The following is an 8,819-nucleotide window of genomic DNA, read 5'->3' as shown; positions in this document are numbered from 1 at the left end:
AACATAGCAAACAGATCATGCATCTTGACTAAAGATCCCCAGCATCACAGAGGCCGATCTTCAGCCAATTTGATTCCCTCTATTTGACATTGAGAAATGGCTGAAAGCATTGAATGCTGCAAAGACTAACTACTGTGACAACATTACAGAAAAAGTACTGATGACTTATTGTCTGGAGTTACCTGCACCCCGTCCCAAACTGTTTCAGTCTGACAATAATTTGGAAAATTGCCCAGCTATGTCCTGTCCACAAAATATCAGACCAAATCCAGCCCAGTCAATTACCACCCTATCAGCCTACTCTCAAAGATTAGCAAAGTGATTGTCATTTACAACATTATTAATTTACTCAGTAATAACCTGCTCACTGATGCACAACTTGCATTCTCCCTGGAGCATTCACCCTCTGACCTCATTACAGCTTTAGTCCAAATGAAATGAGGCAAGAATGAGAGCCCTTGACATATTTAACAAGGCTACTAATTATTATATATAAATAGATCATAGCTACATGTAAATAATCATTAATTGGTGACATAAGACTTTACTCATCAAAATTCTAAGCTCTTTTAAAATTACACTTATACAACCATAAAGTTGGTTTTATTGGTGGAGAGAAAACATGGGAAGGACATTCAGTGGCTCCTGTCCATAGGGTTCACTGAGATGATCCTTTGCTAGGACTGGCTGTGCTTCATGCTCACTTTGCCAAGTACTTTTCACTTTGTAAGTGACAAAAAATAACTGGTTCACTATTTATAGAGTATCTGACTTATCAGTTTGAAAACAACAGCAAACAGCATACAGCAATCTGTGGGAGAAGGAAACCAACTTTCTTCAAGCTTCAGATTCTTTTGACTAGAGACAAATCACCTCCTCTTCCAGAAGTCCTGAGACATCTGATAACAGCATTAACACTCATGAGCTGTTCAACTGACCAAGAACCAATCGCATAGTTTTTGGCAGGCAGCTGTCCTTTGTCATTCACACCTGGTCACAACTCCACAAACCAATCAGCTAATCGCTGTCAACCAAATTTCACCTTCCACACATGCCCTGATGCCAGTCGGTCTGCAACAAACCTCACCCTCTGACTGAACAAAGTAGCAGTGTAAGTATGACTTACACTGAATAACTTATTTTTAAAAGACACAGCAAACTATTTCATAATTTTTGCTTTTAAAACAGTCATTTTCCCATTTAAGTCAAGAATGTTGTGCTGGAAAAGCATAACTGGTCAGGCAGCATCTGAGGAGCAGGAGAATCGAAGTTTTAAGCATGAGCTCTTCATTGGGAGCATTCCTGATGAAGAGCTTATGCTTAAAATGTCGATTATGCTGCTCCTTGGATGCTGCCTGACCAGCTGTGCTTTACCAGCACCACCCTCTTGGCTCTGATCTCCAGCATCTGTAGCCCTCACTTTCTCCCCCTTTTCCCATTTTAGTCCACAATCAAAATATAGAAGAATGAAAGGTTATCGTTCTCATAAATAACATCAGCAGCATCTCCATCCCACCCTTCAGATGTAATGGGAGGACCGTTGAACAAATACCAATGTCCTTCCTGAAACTAACCCCACAAATATTCAGTTGAACTCCAGCAAAATCAACTTTAATGGACTGAGCTGGATCAAAGTCTGGATCACCAAACCCCAGCAGATCCCTTTTTTTTCAACTCTCATATGGTTCAGAAGATTGGTTTTAATACTATGTTGGTGTGTTTGGTGCAAATGGTTTGTGTCTTGGAAAATACAGGTCATTTCTCTCCTTTGGAAATTGGTCATCACAGACTTAATTGTTATCAATCTGTTACTGCTGGTTACAGTGGGACAAAAGACCAGTGAATGAATAATATCTGCTACAATTAAAATTCTTTGGATGTCATTTGGACTTTTTATTTGTCTGTTTTTAAGCTGAGGTAAAAACTTTGATCACTCAATGAATTTGACTGGTGACATACTCGAAACTGAGTGAGGAAATTGGGTGGATACAGTGCTCAAGACTAGGATTGACAAAGAGAAAAAAATTAACATGATAAATTAGTTGAGGCCAAGAGCAAGATTTTATTAACTAGAATTCTCTGTCAATCATTAAGAGAATCCAAAGCAATTAAAAGAGAGTAATCCAACATGATTCCCCTTTAAATTGCTTTTGTTCAATGCCCCACACCTGTTTGTATTTCCTTGCTTAAATAAAGTGACCCTTCTCAGTTTTCCTTTCTTAAGGATTTGATCTTTTATCCTCCTTATTACTGATATTTTTTGTTTTTTTTCCTTCAGCTGATATTTTGTGTGCTGTAATTTTTTTTTTACTTTTCCTGTTTTTGTAATATTGAAATTGATTTGTTTTAAATTAGTTGAATTGGTTTTGTGTGATAAGATATAATGATGGTGTATCTCTGTTTCAGAATTTGTTGCAAAAGTTGCTTTGAATGAATCTTAGTGGGTATTCTTTCTAAAATGCTTGTTTTTGTAATATTTCTTACTCTTGATTTTGTAGTTAGACAATATACTATATTATTCACCTTCTCCCATTTTGGGATGATCTTCAGAGTTGTTTGTTTGCAGATGTATGTAGAGCTGTTCAAGAAAATTCTACAATTGGACAAATATTGAGTAGGAATAAGTGATGATACCCCAAAATGCACACATTAGCTGAAGGATGTAGGAAGTGATAAACTCCTGTGGCAGAGAAGTGGGCTCTTCAACAATCTTGAGTGAAGTTGGTTGTAGTAATTTTACAAAAGTATGGGTCTGATGCACAGAAAGAGGAATGTGGCTACTATGTGTATGCTGATCAGGAAACAAAATACTTTGTCAAATTGTAATGCAAGTATTTAATGGCAACTGTGGTAATTATTGCTGATTCTCTTTTCAGCCCACAGCTTATTAATGTTTTCTGAAACTTAAAAGGGTTCAGAAAAAAAACTTTAAAATGTTGCTGGAGTTGAAAGGTTTGAGCTATAGGCAGAAGCTGAATAGCCTTTTGTTTTGTTTTTTGTGAAGTTTTGGAGGTTGAGGGATGACCTTACATAAAAGCAAGGGGTGTGGATAGGGTTTTTCACCTGGGTGGGGGAGTCCCAATCTAAAGGGCATAAGTTTGGGGAAGGATTTTAAAAAGACCTCTAGCAACCTTTTGACGTGTATGTAATGAGCCACCAGAGGAAGTGGTGGAGGCTAGTACAATTGCAACATTTCAAAGGCATCTGGATGGGTACATGAATAGGAAGGGTTTGGAGAGAGACAGCCCAAATGCTGGTAAATGGGACTAAATTAGGTTAGGATAGTTGGTTGACACAGTTGGACTGAAGAGACTGATGTACAGAAATGGACCCTCTGGATATTATGCCTGTACAGCAATCTACTTGTTCCACTACTCTGTTTCTCAAGTCATAGGATGACATCCTTCCTATATGACTCTATAATGTTTCACTGAGGAAGCAATTCAGCTGGTGCCCCTAGCCCCTACCACCATCATTTGAGCTGCTAATTGACAAATAATGATCCCACTAATTTTTTTTTTGTAAGCCTAAATTAACGCTTCTGAAGAGTACATTTCCAGATCCTAACCATCACTGTCACAAGTTTTTCTTTGTCGCCACTTTTCTTTCCAATTACTTTAACCTGTTATGTTCATGTCCCTACCAATCGGTGTCGTTTATCTCCATCAAAACTAAATTGGTTGGTTGGTTGACTGGCCAAGCCAGGACCATCTACTCGCACGTCGTTGTCCATAAGGTAACCAAGAGTCTATAGCGTAACTATGCTATGGTCCTGGAGTCATGGGTAGTGCAAACCTGGTAAGGATGGTACCTTCCTCAAGGGCATCAATGAACCAGATAGGTTCCTCTGACAATTGAATCATGGTCATTATTTAGACCTTTAATTCCCAATTGAATTCAAATCCAACATCTGCCATAGCAGGTTCCAAAGGCAGGTCCCCAGAACATTACCCTTGCCCCCACCCTGAGTCTCTAGAATAATGGTCCAGCAATAATACCATGAGGTCATAGTGCTTTTAATATTTTTATCAAACCACTTCTCTGCTCCAAAGAAAACAGTCCTGACTTGTATAATCTTTTCTGTGTGCACCTGGTTCCAGTAATAAGGAATTTTATCCTCATTGATGTTGATCACTATATTGCCCTAGTCCTGGAAGGTTATTTCCCTCTTAGGCCAAGTCAATTTATTTTTGAAATTTCTCTTTGCTTCCATCATATGTAGTAATTCCAGGCCACTATTATTTTTTTTTCTATGCCTCTTGCAATCTGTAACAAACATTTAATTGAAATGTGAGGTCTACATTTTTCCCATATTCCTTTTCCACAAGCTAATCTGAGCCAGGAGTTCAGTTTGTCTTGTTTATGGTAAATGTGTCCAATATTTAGACTAATTTACCTTCAGCAATCTCTAGTTCACTCTGTAAAGCTAGCTTTATTTTTAAGCTATGCTATGATTTAATCTATGATTAATTTCTACTGTTTAGAATGCTTCAGAACTAGGATATTATAGTGAATTAAATATTTAATTTAGAAATTTTCATCATCTTGTTAAGTACTTGGTTCTACTATGATGATCCTTCCAAGAATCGATTGAAAGTTCAGATTGTGTGAAGTGGTGGATAAATTCATGAAGGCTTCTGCTGTCAGTATGGGCAGAGTATGTGCACAGGCTTGGTTGTGTACCCAGAATGGTTGCCATTATTTCAGGCTATAGTCTGTGATAACACTTAAAATTAGGAAAATACCTGATTCTTCTTCAGTAGATTCTTTTTTTTTCTCCCTCCAAATTGATTACTTTTCTTTCCTAAACCTGATGTATTCAGACCTTAGTGTTATGAGTCACTTTGACTTCAATGATGTTAAACTCCATTGATAATGAATACTTCCAATTTGCATGTAAAAATGAAAGTTCTGATGTGGCATAGGTTACAATACTGGTAGTAAGGGGCTTTAGTCTGGTTAGAAGAGGTTCTTTTAATTTAAAAAACACAACTGTTGATCCTGAACCTTAAACCCTCTTTTAAGTTTAAAAGGGAGAAACAGCAAGTAAGAAATAATTCCTTGAAATTTCTGGACCACACTGACCTTTTAGGCTACTTATGGCCCACTCTCTTCTCTGGAAAGGCAAGTCCAATCACAACAATACAAACAAAATTGCTTCCTAACAGTTAGACTTAATTGTTCCCAAGTTCAATAATGTTAACAGCAATTGTTCTGTGCCAAATGGAAACTGTATTCATCTGTTAAGAACTGCAGTTTGATCTTGGGTTATCACGTTTTAGCATCTAATCTTTAAGATCAAACTTGCATAAGTTAATAGCTGGATCAATTGTCCTGGGCTTGAATGGTTCGCTGAAGATATTCACCTTTAAGTTTCCTGTTTAAACTCAATAGCAATGCCTTTTTGGATTTGAACAGAATTGGTTCATGAGTAGGATATAATATTAGCATTATTTGTTGTTGGGCTTCAAAAGTTGAATGCTAGTAGTTAATAATCTTGGACTTGAGCTTTTTTTTTCCCCCACATGGGATGAATGTGTCCTGGACTAGGCCAGCATTTATTGCCCAGAGGGCAGTTGGATGGGTCTGGTGTGAATTTAGGCCAAACTGGGTAAGGATGACAATTTCTTTCCCTGAAGGCTGTCTGTGAACTAGCAATTGTGAAAGTGGGTTTTTTGGCAATTGACGAAGGTCATTAAAATCTAGAAGAGTGTTTTAGTGAATCCAAGACCCACCAGAGCAGATCATGGGATCTGAACCTGGAGTACTAAACATTCCCTGGGTCTCTCGATAAACTGTCCAGTGATAATAGCATCAGGTTGCTGCCTCCCCTTATTCCTTCAGAATAAATAATTTAGATCAAACCAATACACTGTTTGGCCACTATGTTCCAAATAAGCATTAGAAGCTATCGAAGAAGTTGGAACAATTAAGTTCACGGGGATTTATTGTAGAACATAATGGTTCTGCAGGGGTTAATATTGGAGATCAGACCTTGATGACTTTTTTGTCTTGTTACTTGTACATCATCGTGATCCTGCATTAAATATCCTAAATTACAAGTCTCTTAAGACTCAGCAACATCTAACTACCCTGACCACAAGCTGTCAGTGGTTTGGCATTCCAAAATACAACACAACACTGCTCACAGATCACATTGTATTTAATCACATTGACTACCTATTATAATGTATCCATAATGAGAATTTCAGTAGATCTAGTGTAGTGCTGGGCATTATGCTTTTAAAATCTTTGAATTTAAGAATTACTCAGATGGCTAATCATTAGCTGCAGCAGCTAAACCATGAAACCTGCAGAGAAATTTGTGGAAAGATTAGTGAAAGGGAGAAGTGCTGGAGTTGACTAATCCCCTATTGTACTGAACTGCTTGACTGTTTTTTGCTTTTGTTAACATAGTAGCTATTTGGGTATTTCCAATCTTCTCTTAAAAGTATTCTATTAAATATAAAATTTTGACTACTTTCAAGAAAAGCTTGAGTGGAGACTCCAAGTTTTAAAAAAAACAAAGATAGTAATTCAATGACAGCAATCATACATTACACAATGTGCTGCAGCACCGAGCAGTTGTTGGGGACCAAGGTAATGCACTGTCAACTCGTTTGCAGTCTGAACAGTTCTGGATTTGAGTTGAGGAACAGGAACCTAATCTGCAGACCCTGCACTGTATCAGAGGTGGGGGAAGTTACATGAACTCTGCTTTTGAGGTTGGTGACAACCTGCTTCAGAGAATTCAAACATTGTCTGTAATCAAATACAAGAGTGACTGCCTGTCTGTAAAGGCAGATATGGGACCCAAAGGACAGCCCTGTTCCTACAATTGCCTAACAGCTACAAGGCTCTTTATAAGTCGAGCAGTTGACTGGGAACTAGAAGAAGGATGTGAACTGACTAGGCTGTCTTGATACACAGCCATTTTAGTTGGAGAAAGAAATAAGAATAAAGTAATGGTAGGAGGCAACATAATTTGGGGAGACAGATACTGTTCCATACAGTCACAAGTGTTCAAGGCTGCTACCTGGCTGGTGCCAGTGCTAAGGATATCTTCTCAGGATAGTGAGTAGGATCCCATTGTCCTTGACATTGGTACTCATGACTAGAAAGCAGTTTCTGTTTGAAACAAGTTATGCTTCATAGGTTCAAATTTTAAGTAAAAATCAAGGTAAGGTTAGGATATCTGGTTGGCATGGAAGTGTCTGTTGCTGTATTGTACATCTGCCTCAGACCTAAGCCATGGGTAAACTGTGACTAAATTAAGTCAAGGAGTTGAATGTGTGGTTTAAGACTGCTGTGGATGGAACAGGTTTCAGTTGACAAGGCACTGGTACCAATACAGGGCTAGAAGGAAGCTGTTAAAGAGGGATAGGCTTCATTTGAACTTTGTTGGAATCAGTGTCCTAGCAAATCCAAATAACTGATGATGAGGCTTTAAACTAATTATATGGCTGGGGCAGGATGTGGGTGGGGTGCAGGGAATACATTTGGCTTGAAAATTAAAAGGAGTTGGACAGGAATGGACAGTATAGAAGCATTTCTTAAAAAGCAAATGGGGGAATGGGCAAAATTATACTTTTAGTAAAAACTGTTCTGAGATGCGGGGGTCTCTTTCTGGCCAGCATTTATTGCTTGTCCCTAGCTACCCTTGAAGGTGGTGGTGAGCTGCCTTCTTGAACGGCTCCAGTCCATATGCTGTGGGTTGACACACCATTATTGAGGAGGCAACTCAAGGGTTTCGATCAGCAAAAGTGAAGGACTGGCAATATACTTCGATGTCTGGATGGTGATTACCTTCAGAGGGAACTTGCAGGTGGTAGTGTTCCACACTTATCCAGTGCCCTTGTCCATTTCTAGATGGAAGTGATTATGTTTTTGATGGTGATGCCTAAGCCATCACATTACTGACTTGATGGATGGTCAGGCTTTGGGCAGTCTGGTGAGTTATCTTTGCAGTATTAAGCCTCTGATCTGTTCTTGCAGCTCTTGCATTGATAAGTCCAAGTCAGTTTCTGGTCATCAGTAACCCCAAAGCATTGGTTGTGGGAGATTTAAGGGATGATAATACCATTTGAAAATCAAGAGGCATTGGTTCAACTGTCCATACCTGGCATTTGTATGGCACAAATGTTACTTAAATGCATGCAGTATTCAGAAAGAAGAAAATTGTTCAACAAGCATGACATTATGGAAACATCATTATGAGAATATTAAAGTTCAGGCCTAAGTGACTCCTTTTCTCAAGGACAAGGGGAAAAGGGTAAGGGCAGAGTTTTCAACACAATAGCTAGAAGTTAACTTTGATCAGATGATGTAGCATCCATACGACTGATGCTACAGACTCCTTTCCAACAACTATTCGATAGGACATAGAACAAATCAGGAACGACTGAAGGCCTGTAGAAAGTCAATGATGATCTTCTAAAATTTCTTTTAGACTGTAAGATGTAATCGGTAAAGATAGCAATAACACTGAATTGGGTATATTTGGGACAGTTTCTTCCACTGTGTTGGATCTAACCACGGGCTAAGGCTATTTTGGACCTGGTAATGTGCAAATGAGGCAGGTTTATCAACGACCTTAGAATAAAAGATGCATTAGAAAAGTGACCATAACATAGTGGAATTTTGCATTCTGTTTGCGAGAGGAACTTGGATCATGAACAGCTGTGTTTAAACTCAGTGGGGTAATTACAAAAGAATGAGTGGAGTTGGTTGGTCTCTACTTTTGAAGGGATTTTAGCATAAAAGGTGGTTTGGGAACAATGAAAGATGTTTGAGGAAATAGTTCATGGGTCACAGCAAAG

The sequence above is a fragment of the Chiloscyllium punctatum genome, chromosome 6 (genome assembly GCF_047496795.1).
Source record: "Chiloscyllium punctatum isolate Juve2018m chromosome 6, sChiPun1.3, whole genome shotgun sequence".
Lineage (NCBI taxonomy): Eukaryota > Metazoa > Chordata > Chondrichthyes > Orectolobiformes > Hemiscylliidae > Chiloscyllium > Chiloscyllium punctatum.
The sequence above is the reverse complement of the archived record's forward strand: the minus strand, read 5'-3'. Positions refer to the sequence as shown.